The sequence below is a fragment of the Gekko japonicus genome, unplaced genomic scaffold, assembly GCF_001447785.1.
Source record: "Gekko japonicus isolate JY-2015 unplaced genomic scaffold, Gekko_japonicus_V1.1 scaffold99, whole genome shotgun sequence".
NCBI lineage: Eukaryota > Metazoa > Chordata > Lepidosauria > Squamata > Gekkonidae > Gekko > Gekko japonicus.
In genome coordinates, this window is record NW_015165833.1 from 1,103,425 (window position 1) to 1,114,332 (window position 10,908).

A 10,908-nucleotide genomic window follows, 5' to 3' on the forward strand; every position below is an offset into this window, starting at 1 on the left:
CCCCCCCCCCCCAAAGTGCTGGTATGTTTTCTAAGGTCCATTGCAGGGTGACGGTCCAAGGCCAGGTCTACCAAAATAGTGGAAAGGGGAGGGTAGACCTGTTCTCCAGAGGCCTGGTCTACCCCCATAGAGGACAATACCTTCTGTAATGAAATTTGACATTATTCTGTTTTTTCTTATGTTTAAATTACTGTTAAATATAGCTTAAAAGAATTCATTCTGAGATTTTTACAAGGTTATAGAAATAATCTAAGAAACTAATTTATGTAATAGTCAAATGTAGACTTGCTCACAACTTTAATGCTACTAGCTTTGTTTTTGCTCACAAGGTAGAATTTTTGCTCTCAATACTGTGGCGCTTAGAGGGAACATTGGTGGGAGGAGATGGATATTAAAAAAGCAGAGGCTAGAGGGGAATGTCAAAGGCAGGAAGTTGGAAACAGAAAGGGTGGAACCTCACACAGGGCCCAGGACTGCATTGACGGGAGAGAAGAGAGCAAGCAAGATTGCTTTGGAGTCTAGTGGCCTGGCGGTCCAGAGAGGGCGGTGGAGCAGCATCGAGGCCAGACAGGATTTCACGTTATCGATTTCAATTTGGCTGCAGGTCATTAGTGACGGTCTACCCAGTCTCTGAAAAACCTACTTTTGACCTGCAAGAGAAGCATCAATATTTAGCAAGGCAGGATATTTCAGCTTTCTTGCACTTGCAGGGCAGAGACCAGTCTTGCTGGAATGAGAACTTTAGTAATGAGGGACCAACCGGTTGGAAAATGTGCGAGTTAGTGTTTTAAGAGGACCTGTGGCACAGCCCACGGCTGTTTCCTGACTCTTAGTCAATAATCTCTGATAATGACCTCTCTAGGGGTAAAGCAAGAGGCTGCCTAACAATGGGGAGTAAATAATTGATCTTGCGCTTTTCCCCCTTGATTCTCATCTGACAAGTGAGGATGCTTCTCTTTGCCGTTATTTTCTCTGCTGTTGTTTGTTGAAAACTGTTCAGTTTTAAGCAGGCATGTGGAGGCCTTTTGGGGGGCTGTTGGATAATCAAAAGAATCTGCCACCAGCCCTGGTCTGTGGGTTTGTGTATGTGATGGGCCACAAATTCTTGAAAACTGGAAGTGTTTCTGATGCATGTGATCGTGTAGGGATCATTTCCATAGTTTCCAACCTCTGATGCACATGATTACAGCAGATTTTGGTGCTGTTGCCCTCACTAGGCTAGCCCCAAGGCTGGGACCCAGAAGAAGACCTCAGACCCAGCATCTTGGCATATGGCTGCCAACTCCAAGTTAAAAAACTCCTGAAGATTTGGGAGTGGAGCCTGAGGAGGGCCTGGTATGTGGAGAGAAGCTATAATGCCATAGAGCCTGCCAAGGCTCCCTCTAAGCTGTGGAGTCCTGTGAGCAAAAGTTCTACTTGGTGAGCTTCTGGCATTAAAGTTGTGAGCGAGCGATTTGGCTGCTGCATGAATTAGTTTGCTCTAGAGCCATCCTTCCTGAGCTAAGACAAAAATCTGTGAGCCGGAGGCTAAAAAACTGTGAGCTAGCTCACACTAACTCAGCTTAGAGGGAACACTGGAGCCTACCCTCTAAACAGCCATTTTCTCCAGAACAGATCTCAGTATTCTGGAGAGCTGTTGTAATTCGAGGATATCTCCACCCCCCCATCCCCCGAGGTTGGCAACCCTGTCTTCTGGGATTGTCAGGTCGCTTCTCTTTTAGCAGCTATCCCCCCATATAGAGAAACCTCCCTCCAAGGCCCTTTAAACTCAAAGAAGTTTGACTGCGACATATCCTGCCTGTGCCTCCGCTGCAGAGGAGGAATTAATTTATTTAGATGTTTGCTCACTTCATTTATAGCCCACCTTTCTCATTAAAACACAGTGTAGATTACAGAATGAGAAAATGCAATAAAATGCCTATAATCAATAGTGCAACAAAACTGGATGCCAAGATCTTCCCCTACCTTGGGAAGACTTTGTTCAGATAAACAAAGCTGACTCAGTGAAGCATATCAAAAGGGGCTGTCCTGCAGATATGTGGGTTCTAGACCATGAAGGGCTTTGTAGGTAATAACCAGCACTTTCAATTGAACCCAGAAACTAAACAGGAACCCACGGAGTAACTGCAGAAATAGGCGTAATGTGCATAATAGTAAATGAGCTGAAGCATTCTTTGCCTGGTTGTCTTCAAAGGCAATCCTAGGAAGAGTAGGAAGAGGAAGTCTAGCCTCAGTTACTGTGCCATGGATCCACGTGGCCAGGTTGGAATTCCAGGCAAAATAGATGGAAGAAGGCATTTTTCATAGATGAATTGACTTGCTTTTCCAGGAATAATCAGCAATGGTGATTGCCTAGGGCATCAGGGCAGGGCGAGGGGATGCCAAAAGAGCCTTCAGGACAGTCCCTGGTGGATCAGCCACAGCAAGTGGCAGGCCCAGGTAGTGTCCCCAAGCTCAGTGCCACCAGCCAGGTGTACTGCATGATCAGTTACAGCACTGGAGAATAGAGCATCCTCTGGTTCTTTTGTGATCTGCCAGTGCTGCTCTAGACATCCCCAAGTCCTCTTTCAGTCACCCAGTTCCATAGTAAATCATGGCACTGAATTCTGCCTATAGAGTGGGAGAGGATGCTGAGTGGGGAATATGAGTTTGTTGATAGCTTCCAGGGAGTTTTGTGTTCCAAGCTCCCACCATGGCCTCAGCAGTGCTGTCGTTTGGGGTTCCTTAAATCCCCCAGAACATTTTAGAATCCCAGAGGGCTTGGGGACCTCTGTTATACCTGTGCTGTGTATCTTTCAGCAGAATCCAGGATATCTTTTACAAAGCACTCTTACTATGGCTCAGCCATTTGGGGTCTGATCCGTTCCAAAATGGGAGTGCTTAAGACTCCCCCGCCCCATGGATACCACTTTGGGTTGTGTGATGGAAGAAACGTAGGCTATAATTCCAATTACTAAATTCATGAAAGGCTCATGCACTGTTTTTCCCATGTACCCATGGCTGCGCAGGTTATGACATCAGTGTGTCTTGGCGCTTTGGCGCTTGGCATCATCAACACACTTGCCACTGTGAGAGCTAGAACCTTCAGGTCACTGGGCTTCTGAAAAGACTTATATTGAGGGGCTTGTGTTTCCTGAAGAGAAAAGTGATGGATATGGAGTGAGATAGTTAAGAAGGCAAGAGAAGCCCTGCTGGATCAGACCATCCAGTCTAGCCGGAAGCCTCTGGGAATCCCACAAGCAGGGCTTTATTTGCTAATAAGAAGTTATCAGGATGAAGCTCTTGCACCCATTCTGGGCTTGAACGACCACATCAGTTCTGGAATGCTCAGTGGAGAGTCCAAGGGGACAAGGTCTGCTGACTGCTACGGTCCCATTTTGGGCATAATGTGCAATCACACAAAGCTTTGATGGGCTTATCTAGCTTAGTGAGCAGCTTGGCCTATCTCCTTTTGTTGGGGGAGGGGGGGGGATGTTTCCTGGGCCAGGATGTGGAAGGGCAGAAGTGCAATCAGATGTTGCCAGCCTGATAAAATGCCCGGCATTTCCAGTATCAGAACAGATTGGCAGTATCCAGTACCATGAAAGGCACCCCCACTATTTTCAAGTTCTGATATTTCACACCCTGTCAATATTAGAAATATCCACAATCTGTTGAGGAGGCCTTTCTGCTCCTCAACAGGTGGCACTTCAGCCTGTTAGGCTTTAAAGGGCCACAGTTTCAATGGATGACAGACCTGGCCTCCAGAGTTCAGATGCCCAGTCTAATTTTCATTGAAAATAATGGCCCTTTAAAGGGGCCGATGCACCACAGGCTAGCTGGGATACACACACCCTCCCCCGGTGCTGCTACCTGCAGGCACTTCAAAAATTAATTTTCAATTTTATTTTGTAATTTTGGACAGAGCATTATTACTGCTTGGGAGTACTGATATTTTCCCCGATACTAATTAAAATCAAAATATTTTCCAACATGATGTCAATACTGCAGGTAGTTAACGAAAATGATAAACAAGCCCTCCCCTCTGCCTTGCAGGCATTTTCTTGTTAACCAAGTACCCTATTCTGCATGGCAAGGAAAATAGCATTATAAGTAGCAGATGTTCCCATCAGAGAAGTGTTGCGAGGCCATTACAAAGCACCAGACTCAGGATTGACCCCAAATCTGGATCGCAATGGGATGGATCTCAGGAAGGGGTTACCATCACTATGCTCGTTGCCACACTTCTGTTGCCTTTCCCATCATGCCCCATTCTTACCTCCCATAGCTGAAGGAGAAGCTGTTGCTGCCACCACGCTGAACAGTGTTGTCTCTGAGGCTCTTCTGTCACTCCCCTTTGGCTGTTGCTACCATAAACACCATGTGTTTCCTCTTCAGCACTTTACTAGGAATGAGGGGAGGAAGCAAAGCAGGTGTTGTGCCTGGTAAATAAAATGACTACATTACAAGAAAGCAAGAGCCACTGGAAAAGACAGCAATGCTAGGAAAATCTGAAAGCAGCAGTAGAAGAGGAAGCCCCAACATAAGATGGATTGACTCAATCAAAGAGGCCACGGTTGTCAGTTTGCAAGACTGGAGCAAAGCTATTAGTGATAGGGCGTTTTGGAAGCCATTCATTCATAGGGTTGCCATAAGTCAGAAGTGACACCGCACAACGCACACGCAGCTTTCCCAGAGCATCTGGCTGGCCAGTTTCCAACTTGATAGACTGCCGTTGTGATCCAGCAGGGCTGCTTTGTCATTCCCTGGGACCCGATCCCAGCTCATGTTTCCAAGCCCAGAAGAAAAGGCCCCACAGACATGGAGACTGGTGAAGATGCCCGGGGAGAGCAGCTACCTGCTCTGGTTAAGACTTCTGTGGGAGGCAGCTGCCTGCTCTGGCAAAGACTTTTGCAGGCATCCCTGCCCAGCCTCCTCACCTGCAAGCCCATGGCACCAAGCCAAGAAAGTTCTCTTGCATTAACGTTGACAATTTGAAAAGAATTTATTTGAGGCAGCCAGTGGACAGACAAGAAAAGATACCACACTTTTTTTACAATGCTTCTTAAAAGAATGAAATTAATTAAGAGGTTTAAAAGGGGCCTTTGAAAGCATCGTGTGTGTGTGTGTGTGTGTGTGTGTGTGTGTTCAAGAGAAGCAAAAACTGGAAGGGAGGATGGTGCATTTTGCCAAAGGATTATCCTCAGTTGCAAATAAAAGTTCCTCTTTTTTGCCTATAAAATGGGAAGAATGCATTTGTACAGGGGAGAGAACAGGTGTCAGGCACCCACTTTCAAATCCTGCAAAAAGCGGTTGTGCAGGCAAGAGGAGTGGGCTCGTGCTGTGCCCCCAGGGAGGGTGTGAGGAGAATGGGATTAAGGTCATATTAAGGGGAAAGTGCCCCAAGGCAAGAAGAGCCTGACAAAGGAGCCCAGGAGGAATGGCCCCACAGATGGCCATCTGGCAGGGATGCAGCAACTAGATTGGGGTTGGACTAGATGAGCACCAAGAACCCCTTCCAGCTCTGACATTCTGTGATTGTTTGTGAGGTAAAAATAAAAATGTATAAATCTGCATCCCACTTTTTCCACAAGGAGTTTAGGGTGGCATCCTTTACCCTCCCTCCCATTTTATCCTGATGTGATTGATCCTTATGAGCTATGTGGCTGAACAGGGATTTGAGCTTGGGTCTCCCCAGACAAACCCCTCTGCACTTCTGTAGTAGTCCTGAGTGCAAGGCATTGGTGGAGAAACAGAGGGCGCTTGATAAGCTGTGTACTTGAAAGGGCTGGCTCTCCCAGTAAAGTAGCAGGTACAAAGTTTGTGGGTGCTGTTCTAGGTTTGCTGATCAAAGCACACATTTCCTCTGTGATATATTGCACTTTCTATCACTCTTGGCTGGTGTACCAGATGGCAGCACTCCTTAAAAACAGGGTTTGGTTATGCTTTTTAAATAGAGTATATTACATACAAAAATACAGTATGAAAAGAAGAGAACTACAGAGCCTGAAAATACATAAAAGTTTGAACTCCACACTGGATATTCTTCTCTATTCCGATACATAGGTGGTGCCTGGCAACCAGTAGGAGGGTTGTAGTGGGAGAATAACACCGGCTGCAGCACTATGGCACTTCTGGTAAAAATCTTGAGAGACATGGGGTAGCTCTAGAAATTGCTGGAAATTCTATGGTAAAACCATAGAGTTTTTGGCAATTCCTAGAATTACCCTATATCACTTCAGTGTTTCACTGGAAGTAACATAACTCTGCACACAAACCATACACTGAAAAGGTCCATTTCTCAATAAAGTGGTCTTCATATGTAGTGGTGCCTAACTGATTTCTTCTACAGTGTATCAGTTTGCTAAAAAAAAAGCAATTCTCCAGATCTTGTACAACCAATCAGGAACAGATGGAGACTCAGCTTTTTCCAGTATATAATTCAAAATCATTTCCGTTTCAGTTTGTTCAACATAATAAAGCAAAATATAATAATGGAAAGCCTGTCATGTCCTGAATCATGACTACTACATGTCTGCAGAATGTCTTGATATGAGGACAGTTCCCAAAATAGGAAGCAAATCTGCCTCATTTGACACCACCAACATAAATCTGTAGGCACTGAATAAATACACTCTAAAATGTGTTGAACCAATGGAACTGTATTTTACAAACATTCTCTTCCAGATCCACCAATATTAAGGTCACTGGAATTGTTCCCCAGATCCAAGAACATTCTTCCAGTGATGTCTCCCTCCCCAGATCTCTTTCCCATTTCTTCATGTATCCACTGTTATGACAGAATTTATCATTTATGGACATTCCTTTGTATTTTACAGAAAACTGGTAGTTTGAGAATTTGCCCTAAGATCACATGACTTTAGTTCTAGAACCAGGCTTAGAGCGTGCTGTACTAGATAATTTACTTTTTCTTCATATTTAAAATACTTTTTATGCCATTCCTCATACTGCTTGTCTTGCCTGTGGATTCAGAAGCATTATGCTCACCAGACGCGGGATCCATTCAGCAATAAAAAATAAATGACTGAAGTGCCACCCACAGTCCCACATAATTGGCCATGCTACTTGTGATGTGACACATGGCATTCATGGTTCCATTAAAATCTCCCCCTGTTATTATTTCCTGTTAAGTGAATTCATCTACCTTCTTCATTAATATTCAGTAAAAATTTTGCCTGGCTGTGATAAGGACCAAACATACAAATAAGCATGGATGTTTTATTCCAGAACACTATTTTAACATTAAATATCTGCCTTGATCATCACAGACATTGTCAAAAACAACTCTTATTGTTAATGACGATAGGTTCACCCATTTTTTAATCAGAAATTAGATGCATTATATACTCTATATGTGTCACCTCCTTTCATTTGTTCGAAGTACTTATAATCCCCTTTATTCAAATGAGTCTGAACTCATTTTAAACCATACTAATATTCTGTATTTTGAGAAGCATGTCAGATGTATAGCACTTGTTGGGAGAGTTCAGTCCCTTAGCGTTCATAGTCAATACGGTCAGTCCATTCTGACAGTTTATTTATTTAGAATATTTATTTGCCGCTTCTTCAGAGTCTTGCTCAAGGTGGCTTACAGTTAAAAAACTCAACATAAAAAGCCACAAAAACAAACAAGGAATTATAAAAAGGCCATTGGACATAAACAGCATAAAAACTATCCACAGGACAAGCAGCAAAACATTTGAAAGATAAGATAAAATCCCTGATTAAAAGTCTGGGTAAAAAGATGGGTTTTGGCCTGGTATCTAAAAAAAAGTAAAGTAGGTGCCAGGCAAGCCTCAAGGGGGGAGATCATTCCAAAGGTGAGGTGCTTCTGCTGAAAAGGCCCAGTCTCCAGCTGCTACCCACCTCACCTCTGAAGGTGGGGGCACAGACAGCAAGACTTGAGAAGAAGATCTTGAATGATAGGCTGGATAGTGTGGGAGGAGACCCCAAGAACCTTTCTCCAAAATCTGCACAAACAGGGAAATTTAGCTGGGAAAAATTCCTAAGATCTCTTGCCTGACTGCTTTCTAAAATTGGTATCTATGCTTCATCTTGAGCTCCCACTAACTGTTGTTCCTCCTCTGCATTTTTAATGGCTATCCACTCCTTTCTGTATATTCAATGTGAAAGGAAGGCCCCGACAGTACAGAATATTAGAAGACCTCAGCTTCTTTATAAGAAATGAGAAAGGAGAACAATTAGCAAGTGTCTGCAGACATAAGTCACTTACAGTGTCATCCTAAATAGAGTTAACACCCTTATAAGTCTGTTGAGGTAAAAGGCTTAGAAGGATATAACTCCGCTTAGGATGCCAGTGTTAAAATCTGAATGTCATAATTGTATGTGATCAATCACTTCCCCTTCATGTTGTATTTAAGATGATGTATTTCGTTCTTAAAGTAATAAACGTGGCCAGCACATCTCATAGTTTCCCTAATTGTACTTGTTATGTTTCATACTGTTCCTGTAGCATTGCTTAATTTTGTAATCTACCTTGAGAGCCAGTTTGGTGTAGTGGTTAAGAGCGGCGAACTCCACATGCAGTGACCTTGGGTCAGTCACAGTTCTTTCTTTCAGAGCTGTTCTCTCAAGAACAGTTCTCTCAGAGCTCTCTCAGCCCCACCTACCTCACAGGGTATCTGTTGTGGGGAAGGGAAGGAGATTGTAAGCCACTCTGAGACTCCAAGTGAAGGGCGGGGTATAAATCCAACCTTCTTCAGAGAGAAAGGCAGACTATAAACAAAGTAAATAAATAAGTGGTTTACCTAATTTCTCTGCTATGTTGGCACCAACCCTCTGAATGGTTGCTCTTCCAAAAGCCACACTGTTTAAGCATCAAGCGTCCTTTCAATAATTCTTCCAAAACCCAGCTAAACCTTTCCTCCCAGTATTTTCCAGAAATCCTTGGCATTTTAAATGTTGATTCCTATTCTCATTTTGGACTTCCTCCAGTTTAGCCTGCAATTCTGCAGCATCCCAGAGGTAGACTTTCTTCCTAAGTCATCCTCAGTTTTTTTTAAAGCCTTTTTCCTCTAGTTGTGAATATTTCTCCTTCAGACCTCTAACATTATGCTTACATTCATTCAATCTGGTAACCGAGGCTTCCACTTCAGTCATGTTATTATTCAATTTATCTTTCAATTTCTTGTCCCATTCTTCTAATTTATTTCCCTGCTGTTTCTCCCAATCCCCATTATTCTGATTAATCCTTTCTTCAGTATTCTTCAATTCATTAACTATCAAAGCTTTCAAGGACTCCATTAATGAAGAAGAGTCCCCTCCTTCCTCCTCCTCTCTTACCTCCTTAGATGTTTTCTTGGGAGCCATGAAGAAATCTATTATTTTCCATTTGTTCTGACCAATTCCAATAAACATCTTTTTACAGTATAATGCAGCACCCATCAAGCTTCTGATCCTCCATTTACAATTCATAACCTACCTAATCATACCATCCTAGAAAAACAAGGAAACTAGTCTTAGCCAAAAAAAAAAAACCCTTCAATGCCTGTTACATTTTCGATCCATTATTAACATACAGCCACCCACAAGTCCTCTAGTGCTGTTCAGCGATTTGCAAAAAAATCACCAGTAAAGAGTATTATGGTAAACTTAATGCATTATAGATGCCTGTTCATCAATAAAATCTAAAATATATGAACTCAACAAATGATACCATAAAGTGCTTCGGTGCATTAAATTAATTAATTAGTGGCCTTAGCTAATGCTAAAATATAGAAACAGTGTAAAATGATTTCATTAGTTTCGTTAGTGAGTGAATAAATATAATTCATCTACCTATAAAGTGACTAAGTACTGAAAGTTAATTAATATTTGGTCAACTAGCTCAAAAAGCTATTAGTGTGAAAAGCAGAACACAGTATCATCCCAGTAGCTAAATGTATACATAAGGCTGCTCTGAACGCAGTCACTGCTTCACAATAGTATGAAGTGTTGCCCATATTGACATAGTCTGTTAGTAGATTCGTTTTGTGAATGAAATATTTATTTACAAAATTTGTATCCCACCTTTCTGCCTTTACAGGGGCCACTGAGGCAATTAACAATTTAAAACATACATGATACCATCACCTTCTAAAACTATTAAAATCAGCCCCCCCAACACATATCATTACATCCCTTAAAAATAGTTAAAATACATACAAAACATAAAAGCAGCAATTAAATCATCGGTTAGGAAGAAGGGATCATTGAGGAAATAGCAAAAGAAACAAAAGAAAGTCTTTACCTGCTGGCGGATGATGGCAGCATCAGGAGATAGACAAATCTCCCTGGGGAGAGTTTTGGAGGTTTGGTGCCGTGACCGAGAAGGCCCTCTTCCGGGTTGCCACCCACCTAATTTCAGAAGGTGGGGGCACTAGAAGCTGGGCTTCTGATGATGGACATAGTGATCGGGCAGGTTCATAAGGGGGTAGGAGGGCCTTGAGATATGTTGGTTCCAAATAGGGTTGTCAACCCCCCAGTCTGGGTGGGGGCTTCCCCGCTTTTGTGGGTTTCTCCCCACTGCCGGCCAGATGGCTAATGGGGGGCAACCCCACCCGCAAATGCCCCCAAACACAGCATGATGATGTCATTACACCGCTAACATTATGCAGCAACGCTCTAGGTTCTGGGCAGAACTCTATAGTAAATTTGAGCTCAAAACCATAGACTTGCCCAAAACCTAGCATCGCCACCAGGGCCAGCCCCAGCTTATTTTGCACCCTAGGCGAGGATCCCTTCTGGCACCCCCCCCCCCCCCAGGTGCGGCCACCAGTTTTCAAAAATAAATGCCTTTTAGGAAGAATTAAAAACACAAATTTTGAAATTGCTAATTTATTTATTTTAATTGTGAGAAAAAGACATGTATACAGCATGTACAAAGAGGAGACATAAGTCTTCCACCCC

At 43.1% G+C, this 10,908-nt stretch overlaps 1 protein-coding gene across 1 annotated transcript in view; it reads left to right on the plus strand.

The window, feature by feature from the left end:
* The window catches only part of GRIK3 (glutamate receptor, ionotropic, kainate 3), a 138,679-nt gene that overhangs the window by 106,354 nt on the left and 21,417 nt on the right, over positions 1–10,908 (plus strand). The window lies entirely within an intron of this gene.